Source organism: Hirundo rustica, chromosome 7 (genome assembly GCF_015227805.2).
Source record: "Hirundo rustica isolate bHirRus1 chromosome 7, bHirRus1.pri.v3, whole genome shotgun sequence".
Taxonomy (NCBI): domain Eukaryota; kingdom Metazoa; phylum Chordata; class Aves; order Passeriformes; family Hirundinidae; genus Hirundo; species Hirundo rustica.
In genome coordinates this window covers 18,614,064-18,623,905 of record NC_053456.1, presented here as the reverse complement: position 1 = coordinate 18,623,905, position 9,842 = coordinate 18,614,064, and the positions used below count along the sequence as shown (strand labels likewise).

General features: G+C 38.8%; 1 long non-coding RNA gene across 1 annotated transcript in view; it reads left to right on the top strand.

Annotated features, from left to right (window-relative positions):
* The first annotated feature begins 1,952 nt into the window (after window positions 1-1,952).
* LOC120755147 (uncharacterized) overlaps window positions 1,953-9,842 on the top strand; it is a 49,748-nt gene continuing 41,858 nt past the window's right edge. The window contains exon 1 of the long non-coding RNA XR_005701650.2: window positions 1,953-2,032. This is a non-coding gene — a long non-coding RNA (uncharacterized LOC120755147). The remainder of the gene's footprint in view (window positions 2,033-9,842) is intronic.

Below are 9,842 nucleotides of genomic sequence, written 5' to 3'. Positions count from 1 at the left end.
TAGCACCTCAGTTTTGTGTATGAATTATATAATTGTCTGCAGGCAATATTCTGAGCTGCAGTTTCTGGACCAGAAGACCCTGGGTATTAAAATGAAATGGGTAAATGACTTGACTGTATGGACTGGCAGAGTCACCTGCTGCAGAACACTTGATTGTGAAATCAAGTATTAATATGTCTTTAATTGTGAAGCGAGGTATAACTTACTCAAAAGTGATATTTTGTTTACTTTTTGTTTTTTAACTGATAAGTGAACAAAGTGGGGAATTAAAATGTGGAAGGTATAAAATACTCCATCAGCAACCAAACCTTGCAGGGGCATTTCAGTTTTCACGCAGAAGAGGTGAAAGACTTGGTGAAAGACTTTCTAGCTATTATAATGAATGAAGTCACCCTATTTAAGATTACTAACCTTTTCAGTATCCATTACTTCTGTGAAGCATTTTTTGAGTTTCAAAGAAGTCTAGCTTCTCCCCAGATAGTTCAAAGAAATCACAGACATTTCTCAGGCAAAAATCTGATGCCAAATAAAGGTTGCAATTTGACCAAGCCTGTCATGTTAACGGCAATGAAAGCCAATGGGTAAAATGACAGTAAGCTTCTCATTGAAAGGGAATCAATACTGCTCTACAAAAAGAAGCAAATGCTTTTGAAAGTTTTAGAGTGTTTGTAAATAGCTTCATTTGGAAACTCTTCTCTCAGCTATAATGTGAGACCCTAAGATTAGCTCAGTTGGTCAGAGCATGGTGCTAATAATGCCAAGGTTGTGTATTTGATCCCTGCTTAGGCCATTAATTTAAGAGCTGATGATCCATGTGGGGCCCTTCCAAGTCAGATTATTCTGTGATTCTGTGAAATATCTTGTTTTTTTCCTCTTCTAAAAAGCACAAGCTAAACACAACTGCACACTAATTTACCTGTTAGCTTGGCAATTAGCACCAGTCAGAAACCACTAAAATGAAACAGACCAATAAAATTAGGCAGTAAGGAAAGCTATAGATAATAGTAGATCATGAGAGCCACTGTTAACAAACTGATGCAAACAGTCCACAGGACATCCATGGGAGTTGTGGCCAGTGCTTCCCATTCCCAGCAGGGCACAGCAGAGGGGCAGTGTGAGGCTGGGGAAACTGCTCTGGGTTCTCTCTCCATTCCTTCTCTTGAGGTGTCTGCCCCGCCCAGGCACTTACCTTCCTACCACCCAGTGCCTCAAAGTGGCTCCGCAGCTCCTCCACAGTGACAGGAACGTGCTCCACCAGCTGAGATCCACCTAGGGTCTCCTCCTTGAACACATCTGCCCTCCTGCTGTCTGATGACATCTTCTCCAGGGCAATCCTATCTGGCACCAGGGATGGCGGGAGTTGCGAGTGCTGGAACATCAGGCCTGGTCTTGTAGTATTGGCAGACTCCCATCTCTGCTTGAGGAGCTCCACGGAGCCCTTCTGCAGGGGCAAGTCTGCCAGCTCCAGTGTGCCCTGCCAATGGAACATGTACCTGGGGTCAGAGGCCAGTGCATAGTGCCAGCAGAGGCCACCACAGAGTGGCTCGGGAGCCCTTGTGGGTTGCAGGACAGGCTGGGGCAGAAGCCATTTCCCAGTGGAAGATGTGAGATCCAGTAAGATCAGATCTAGTAGGAGTCAGTGAAAGGGCTCAGTGTGTTCATACAAGAGGAATATATAAATTACAGAGTGAATTAAAGGTGCTGTTCAGACATTTTATTCTTAAGTTTGACGGCAGAATTGCTGTCGATCATGAATGGAAAAGTAGCAAGCATGCAATTAGTGAGAATTCCAAACAAAGTGGGGTTAATGAATGAGTGCCTGGTAATCAGTGTGTGCTGCATGAAAGGTGTTTTGACAGGTGATTGCTGATTTCTTTAATACCTGATACAGCTGTCTGTGTTGTGGGTTGAGTCATAGCGTTTTAAAGCAGCTGCAAGACAGAAGGGCTACTGCATTAGCTGGGAGACTGCTTGGGTAGCCTGGAAACACAACCCAGCGTAGTTCTTCTAATTGCACTGTAGCTCTTGTCAGGTAAATTGCTAAGTGTTGATATCCAACCTTTCTGATCAGTTGACTGTGCTCACAAAGGCTTTGTCTTTCTTATGGTATGCTCGGGAAGGAAAATTGCCATTCTGTTGTTTTGCACCAGTTGATGAATTCTGCTCCCTGTTTCCTAAAATCGGCTACCAACAGGTTTGATTTTGATGTTTTCTGCCCTGTAGCAAATGCTCAAATATAAGTTTTCACATCTCACTCTAAAGGAGATTTGAGTTAAAAAAATATGAATTTAAAATAGTAACAAGAAAGAAATGTTAACAAGAACTGTGGCCCAACTAGTAACTAAAATCTCAATTCATTAGTCCCTTTCTTTTGGAAAGGAATTTTTGTATGTGTGTAGCTGTCCTTTAATATGCTTATGTTTGATAGAGTTTAATTTAATCTGCATTGTTGGGAGTTAGACTTTGGGGTTTTAAAGTAATTTTTTAAACCAGAATTAATGTGGTCTGTAATATTTTACTTAGGAGTTAAAAACATATGCAGAGTGCTGGATATTCAATGTATTCCAAGAATAATTTTAAAAGGAGACTTCAAGGTCCACCTTTCTTGAAAAATATGGAAAGGAGTTTCTTCACTCACAGTTTTCACCTTCTGTATAACCAGAAGTTGGCAAAAGACTTGTTTCTCCTTTAGTTTTTTGACAGAACTACATTTTGATTATGGCTAACATCCTGCAAGTTTTCCTTAACTGATACAAGCTGTCTCCCAAACCCTTCCTGCAAGCAAAAGAGTGAGATCCTTCCTTCTCCTACCATATGTACTTCTTCTATCAAAGATCTTGAATGGGTCTGGCTTCTGGCCCAGAGAAGAACAGCTGTTGAATTCCCCAGTTGCAAGAATGTTCATCCTAACTCACAGCTGTAGGTTAGAAATACTCTTGATTTATGCTGCGCCTAAGGATTGACTTTAGACTGTGGAGCAGGCTTTTCCTAATTTGCTTGAGAATGCTTATGCAATACCTACATTCTGCTATATTCTGCTTTATTGCTGGTGGGTCCTTTTGTTGGTTTCAGTAATTTTCAGGGTATGTGTTATGCTGTCTTTCAAAAATAATCTGGAGAACACGTGCTTCTCCCTCACAGCTTTCAAAACACTGTTTACTAATTGTGGTAGCTTCTTTTGCTCTTGTCTTGTGTGGGACCTATGGCTGAAAGACAGTGGGTAAAACGAGTATCTGCTTTGTTCACATGCATGCGTTGAATGAAGGGAAGTTGCGTGGAAACTCAGTAGTTTGTGAAATTGGATTCCCACCCCAAAAGAGAGATTTTATTGCAATATCTGCATTTGTGTCAGAAATAAATATGAATGTCGGCCCGAACTTGGCTTTCAGTCACTTTCTAAATATGTATTTTAATAAAAGTGTACCTCTGAAACTCGGGGAAGGAGGGGAGAACCAAAACAAAAAACCCAAACCAGGTCTGGATGTGTTCTAGAGGTCATTGGAGGTTTTCACAATTTTTGTTGCTGGTGTCTGTGATCTTCTAATTTTTTTCCTTACTTGTTCATAGTTGTTTCAACCACTGTAGAATATGAACATTAATTTATGTCAAGTGAGATATTTGAGGAAAATTTGATATCTAGGATTGTAATTTATTTTGTTTCCTCAGCTTTTTAGTGCCTTATCCTTTCTGAAAATGTCGGAAGAAAATAGAGGAAATGAGAAAAGCATGGATTTTGACTTTGACCTAGTCATTACTATAATTTCATACTAATGCTGCTGGTTGTAGTTTTTAACTTTTACTGTCCATCTGTAAAATTATCTTATTTAAATGACAGAGAGAGCACATACTGTTGCTTTTATCAAGTATCAGATTTTTTCTTTTATTTTGTGTCTGCTATTTTTGGCTCTCAGCTGTCTATATTTGTCCTCTGGCCTATTTATTTCTCTCCCAAACATACCTTGATTTACTACTTCCTAGTGACAGTACTTATTCCATTATCCAATTAGCTGAGATGCAGGAAAATTTGGATCTGTGGGTCTGTGATTTTTCTCTTCTGAGGAGATGCATAATAGGAGACTACCCACAAATGGGACTGGTGGCAAGGCAGAACTTACAGTCTGTTACAGTCATGTTTTCAGTCCTATGGCACCTGCTCATAACAGGTAAGTAAGAGCCCATAAAAATGAGTAACATATTTTAAAAAAATATTACTGTGATAGGAGTAAGGTTTGAGTCAGATTAAAAGTTTGCTGGGAGCATTGTCCTCTCATTTTCCTTAGTTTGGAGACTCAAGTGTACTTCTGTGGCAGAAAGTGGAAAAATGAAGATCACAGTATGAAAAAAATTACATTAGTTAGTGAGCAGTCATTATGGGAGAAAGGGATGGTGGAATTTTTGTCAAGAAGGTACCTAAAATGCTATATAACCTTCACAAGTAGGTCTTTATGAATGCTGCCTATAAACCTTTTGCATTAATGTGTTTGTTTTATGAGGCCAGTGAGTGTACAGCATTCAAACACTGCAGTCAAATTGTCGATTTTCTTTTTTGTGTGTTTCTTCTCTGGGGTCTTTTGTGTCTCTCTCCCGTTAATTTAATAAGAGGCCTACAGTAATTCTTCATTTCATGTTATAAATCTGATAAATGTATGCTTTTTGTGAACTTTTGTGAACAGCTATAGGAAGGTCTATAGATTTTGTGGACTCAAGAATTGCAGGGATCCAGTAAATGTCAGGTTTTGTTTTTTTTTAAAGCAGAAGTCATTGATAAATCTGTCTTTACAGTAGGATATTAAATTGGTGTTGTTTTTCTTGCACTGTCAATGAGACATGCCTTCCTCTAACGTTCAGACTGTGTATTCCATTAGTAGGTGAACATATGCATTCAAGGAAAGCTGTTGAGGAAGACTATATTAAGTTCTGCTTTGCGCTCCTTTGGCAAAATGGCTACCTGCATTTTCAGCATATTCTTGCTGCCTTAAATGTTTCTTACATGTAAACTCTTTCATTTGTTCACTACCAGGGGAGTAAATAGAAATTATAAAAATGGGAAAATGATACAGTTTATTTGTAGAACTATTTATGAATAATGTTGCTTGTATCCCCATGGGGTGATACCGTCATGCATAGTGTACTGGTAAATCTTCTCCTAACTTTAGGAAACAGTCTGTAGTCAAATAACTGGCATTTGCCACTGCATATTGATCTGAATTTCTTTCTCAATTAAAAACAAACAAAAAACACCCCCCCCCCCCCCCGCAAAATAACCACACACACAAAACAAACCACAAAAAAACACACAAACAAACAGAAAAAACCCCAGAACCCCCCCCACCCTAACAAAACAAACCACAACACAAAAAAGACTCTCACACCAAAAACCCCAGAAATATCTTGAGGACAGGATGTGACAAGTCCCTTTCATGATCTGCCACACTACTTCATCCAGCTCTTGGATCTGAGATCTCCCTTTCTCTTTTACCCTGATTCCAATTAATCTTCACTGTCAGGAACCCCTGGCATGAAGCTCCATTGGACATATTGGGATAAATTATAGAAAAACAGCACATTGCAAATGAAGACTGTTTGTCATTCAACCCCATGTTTCCCCAACCTGCTGAAGAAGACCCCCCCGGGATCTAGAGGAAGCTACAGATCAAGAAGTCATTCTGGGAGAAATGGATGATCCCTTATTTTATAAGAATATCCCTTATTCCCATTCTGGGAAGGGGCTCAGAGGGATGAAAGAGGGGATCAGTATCTGCCTAAGTTCTCCACTAAATCTAGTCAAGAATAGAATAAAATTGTTCCGTTGGAAGGGAGTGACAGCAATCCTGTAGTCCAACTGCTATATTCTCTGGCCACATTACTAAATAATCTATCTTTTACTTAGGACTCTTTTTATCTGCACAAAATAGGTGGGCACATGTTTCTGACACGGTTGCTAGAAAAGCTTACAGTTTCTTCTGCAGGTAAGCAGAGCCTCCAGTATCTGTAACATTTCTTCATTTACATTTCAGACACTTCTTAACAAAAGCAACCCAGACTAAGTTTATGAAGAACTAAAATAGTTCTTCATTACTATAAAATGTAAAGCACTTCCAAATTCCAAGTCATTTTTGAGAAAATACATTATTTGGGGCTATCATTTAACATGCCAACCTTTATCCTGATATAAATATGCATAGGTAAATAATAAAACTTTAAATATTGTTTAAGCTTTGAATTATGACAGATGCTCTTCTAGCTAGTGTAACAAGGTTCCAGTATTTTAAGACAGATCCCACTGAAACATTAATTTCTCATATCTTACCAGCAAAATCAACTCATTTTATCATCTAATAAGAGAGAACTAGAAAGTGCATAATTCATATTCATGGGATTGAGGCAAGACATGCTTATTATTTTTCCTTTTATCCCACCATTCTCACTTATTACATGAGCAGTATCAGGCCACCCACTTGGCAGCCTATTTACAAAAACAAAACAAAACCAAAAAAGCACGAATTGCATATTTGCACTTTCTTACCGCTGTGTTCTTTGCAGTTGAGTTTTCTAGTTGTGACTCTGCTGCGCTCATTTTGAGTGTATTTAAAGGAAGACAATTTTAAACATTCTCTAATTCATCGGTCTCATTTGACTAACGAACATGAGGCTTGGTAGACACACGTCTGACAGTAGTTACGAGATACCAAATCTCTTGCGTGCTTGCGTTGCCAATGTATTATTTAGTGAGGCATGGAGCTAAGGTATGCTTTCTGCCGTACCTCTGGCTGTGCTGTGTGCGCTCACCTTACACTGCTTAGCCCTGGCAAAGGCTGCAGGCAACAGCTTTTGTTTCAGTCTCTTTGGCAGGAAACAAAGCACCTTCCAGTAAAAAATTGTTGGTTCCTGGGTACCTTGGAAGGGTTTGGAGAAAAAGTACAATTGGCAAGTCGTAAGTCAAATGGTTAATAAAGTGCTATGTCAATTCGTATAATTCAGACCATCTAAAGATACCACGTTCCAATGCAGCTGGCTTTCTTAATAATAAACAGAATTTCTTTTAAGCAGTTTCATTGTGAACCAAAGCACAGAGAATAAGTCATACAGAAAAAAGTTAGAAGGATTTTTGAAGATCTTCCACTCCCTTTCACTCTGTTTTCATCTGCTATGTTCCTGTGTTCATCCGCTATGGGGTGATACTCTGTCTTTTTTTCTCCCCCCCTGTCCTGGTCCACATTCCAGTGACAATTGCATGTTAACAGGTGAAGACTGTGGTCAACAGATGCTGCCTTTTGGCATTTGTCCACCTCACCACTGTGGACAAACACAGATGAATTCTGGGTTTTCTGGGCCGCTGACCCAGTGGGCAGGCATGTGCTACTCAGCAAAGCCAACCTAGCCTCCAGAACTCCTTTTCTGAGGACACTAGCCAGGGGGACACGTCCAGGGACAGAATATGTTCTGCAAACTTTCCCCAAATGACTTGGTATCCTTAGGGACATGTTCTTGGGTGGACTATGCTGTAGATAATAAAAATACCCACACATGGGCAGCACCTGTTTTTCATTGTTACTCTCCATTACTTGGCTAACTTCAGGTTCTCTTGCATAGCCAGCTGGGCAGGAATAAATGTTCAGCCAGCTCTGGCATGCCATGCTTGGTTTTCTTTGATTTACGCTTGTTTTTTCTATCTTTAGCGTAATTGAAACATTTTTGACTTTCAGGCTAAAGCTCCTTGTCCCATAGAAGCTTAAAGGACTCCTCAGCAAATTAAAAGGGTACACCAAGGTACCTTCTTGTTTCCACTCTTGTGCCATGTTTTTTGTATCTCATGAAAATGATAAGAAATCTTACTCTAAGAACAGAAGACCATCGAATATACAAAATAACAAATTTACTTAAAATATTTTAAAACTCTTTCAGTTTCCCCCCATACCTTTCAAATAGTGGCAAAACTTATACTGTAATAAAACTTACTATGCAACAGGTTGATTATATGTGACTCGTGCTTCAGTCTAGTGTTTAATGAGAGGTGGGTAGAAATCTGTGTGCAGAATCTCCTCTATCCTGCCCTTGGCACTTTTATTTACTTCTTTGTAGTTAGTACACAGAATTGCCAAATCACTGTGAAGGTTTTTTCCCCTCTTTCGAGTTTGATCATGGCTAAATGACTACAAGGCAACAGGGAATTAGGCCTCTTGTTTTATGGTGTGTTTTAAACTGAAGGTTCAGAAAGCTCATGGCAAATATTGCTGAGCATGAAATCCCTGTTCTGAGGATCATCCATCTCATTGCTACACCTCCATAATTTCTCTGCGCTCCCCCAGGTCTGTCCTTGTGAACTGGTAGAATGCTCCTATATGCTTTTAAAGCTCTTGTAACTGAACCTAACTAGAACTACAGAGGAACTTAAGCAATTTATTGCATTTAGCTTTTGCTTAAGAAAATATATTTAATCTCTTACAGTTTTTAAAATAGGATTATGTTTTAAAATAAGAATTTTCTTGATCAATATCAGCTTTCTGTCATTCCTGATAAGTCTTTAAGCAAAGTCATTTTGAGGCTATTTTATGTACATTTCGGTCCTCTGAAAGTGGCTGTCTTGGTTAACCTGTTCTTAGCAAAAGTGAAAGTAGAGAGAAATCCTACCAATACCTCTTTGTTTTTATAGAGAATGAGGGAAAGAAATCTTTAATGATATAACATAAATTACCGCAACTTGTTCCTCATGGTTATGATAAAAGGTGATTCAGATTTGCACATTACCTGTCTGCTTTAGGGTACCATCTGTTCTACATTTGTATTTGGCTGACAGTGAATAAATGTCCTTGAGAATAGATTGCAGGAGGAGGGTGCACAAAAAAAAAAAAAGTTTTAATGTTGAGTTTTAACAAAACAATCCCTGATACTTGAGTTAAAATAAGGAATTCTGAGTTATGATCTATTTCAATGTAGGATTCGGGGGGGGGGAGGATTTCCTGCACAGATAGAGCCAGTGAAATGGAAGTAAGGAGTTTATAACCTCATCACTGTAGTCAGTGTTTTGGGAGCCGTGAATTGCAGCCACATGTAAATGTTACGGCTTCATCTTGGCCGGAATATATGAATCAGCACACAGAGCAGTATCATTTTGTGAACTTGTGAGCAGAAAAGTCTTGGCAGCATGCATTAAATATCTGGGTGGAATTCCCAGGATTATGCTATGATTCACTCAGATTGGATAACTCTTTAATTGGTCAGTTATTTTCAAATTGAAAAATTGCAACTGGCTAGCTTGTTGGGAAGAATGTGTTATGACTGTTAATGATAATTCTGGTAGTATAATTTACTGAAAATAGCCCTCATGTAATTTCAAGAGACAGTGGCCTCCATTAAAAGCACAGCTGATGACAGTGGATGGTCACCCCTCAAACTCTGGAGACCAGAGCTCACTGTGCTTAATCGCTCATTATAGAGAAAAATACTAGGATGCCTTAATTTTGCATTTAATGTCTCTCAGGAATGTCTGGTGAGATGATGTATGACATTCTTTTCAGCATGATTGATTTTATTCATAATACTAAGAGAAATCCATACTGAGGGATCTTGAAACAAGTATATTGTAGTTATCGCAACCATCTTTCTGAGAATGTCATGAAAAGGATTTCTGGTCAAGTTTTCCACATGAAAGACAGTATTACTAATATATATTGTTTACATTATTTCTGTTCTCTTAATAGGTATTGTTTGCCATGTGCCTTCATGAGGGAAAATAAAGGTTTCAGTGGAGCAGTTATTATTCTTTTGAATATATAGTTATTTATTATTATTATTGCATCAAATTATTATTATGATAAGCATGTGAATATCCCCTGGGAGTA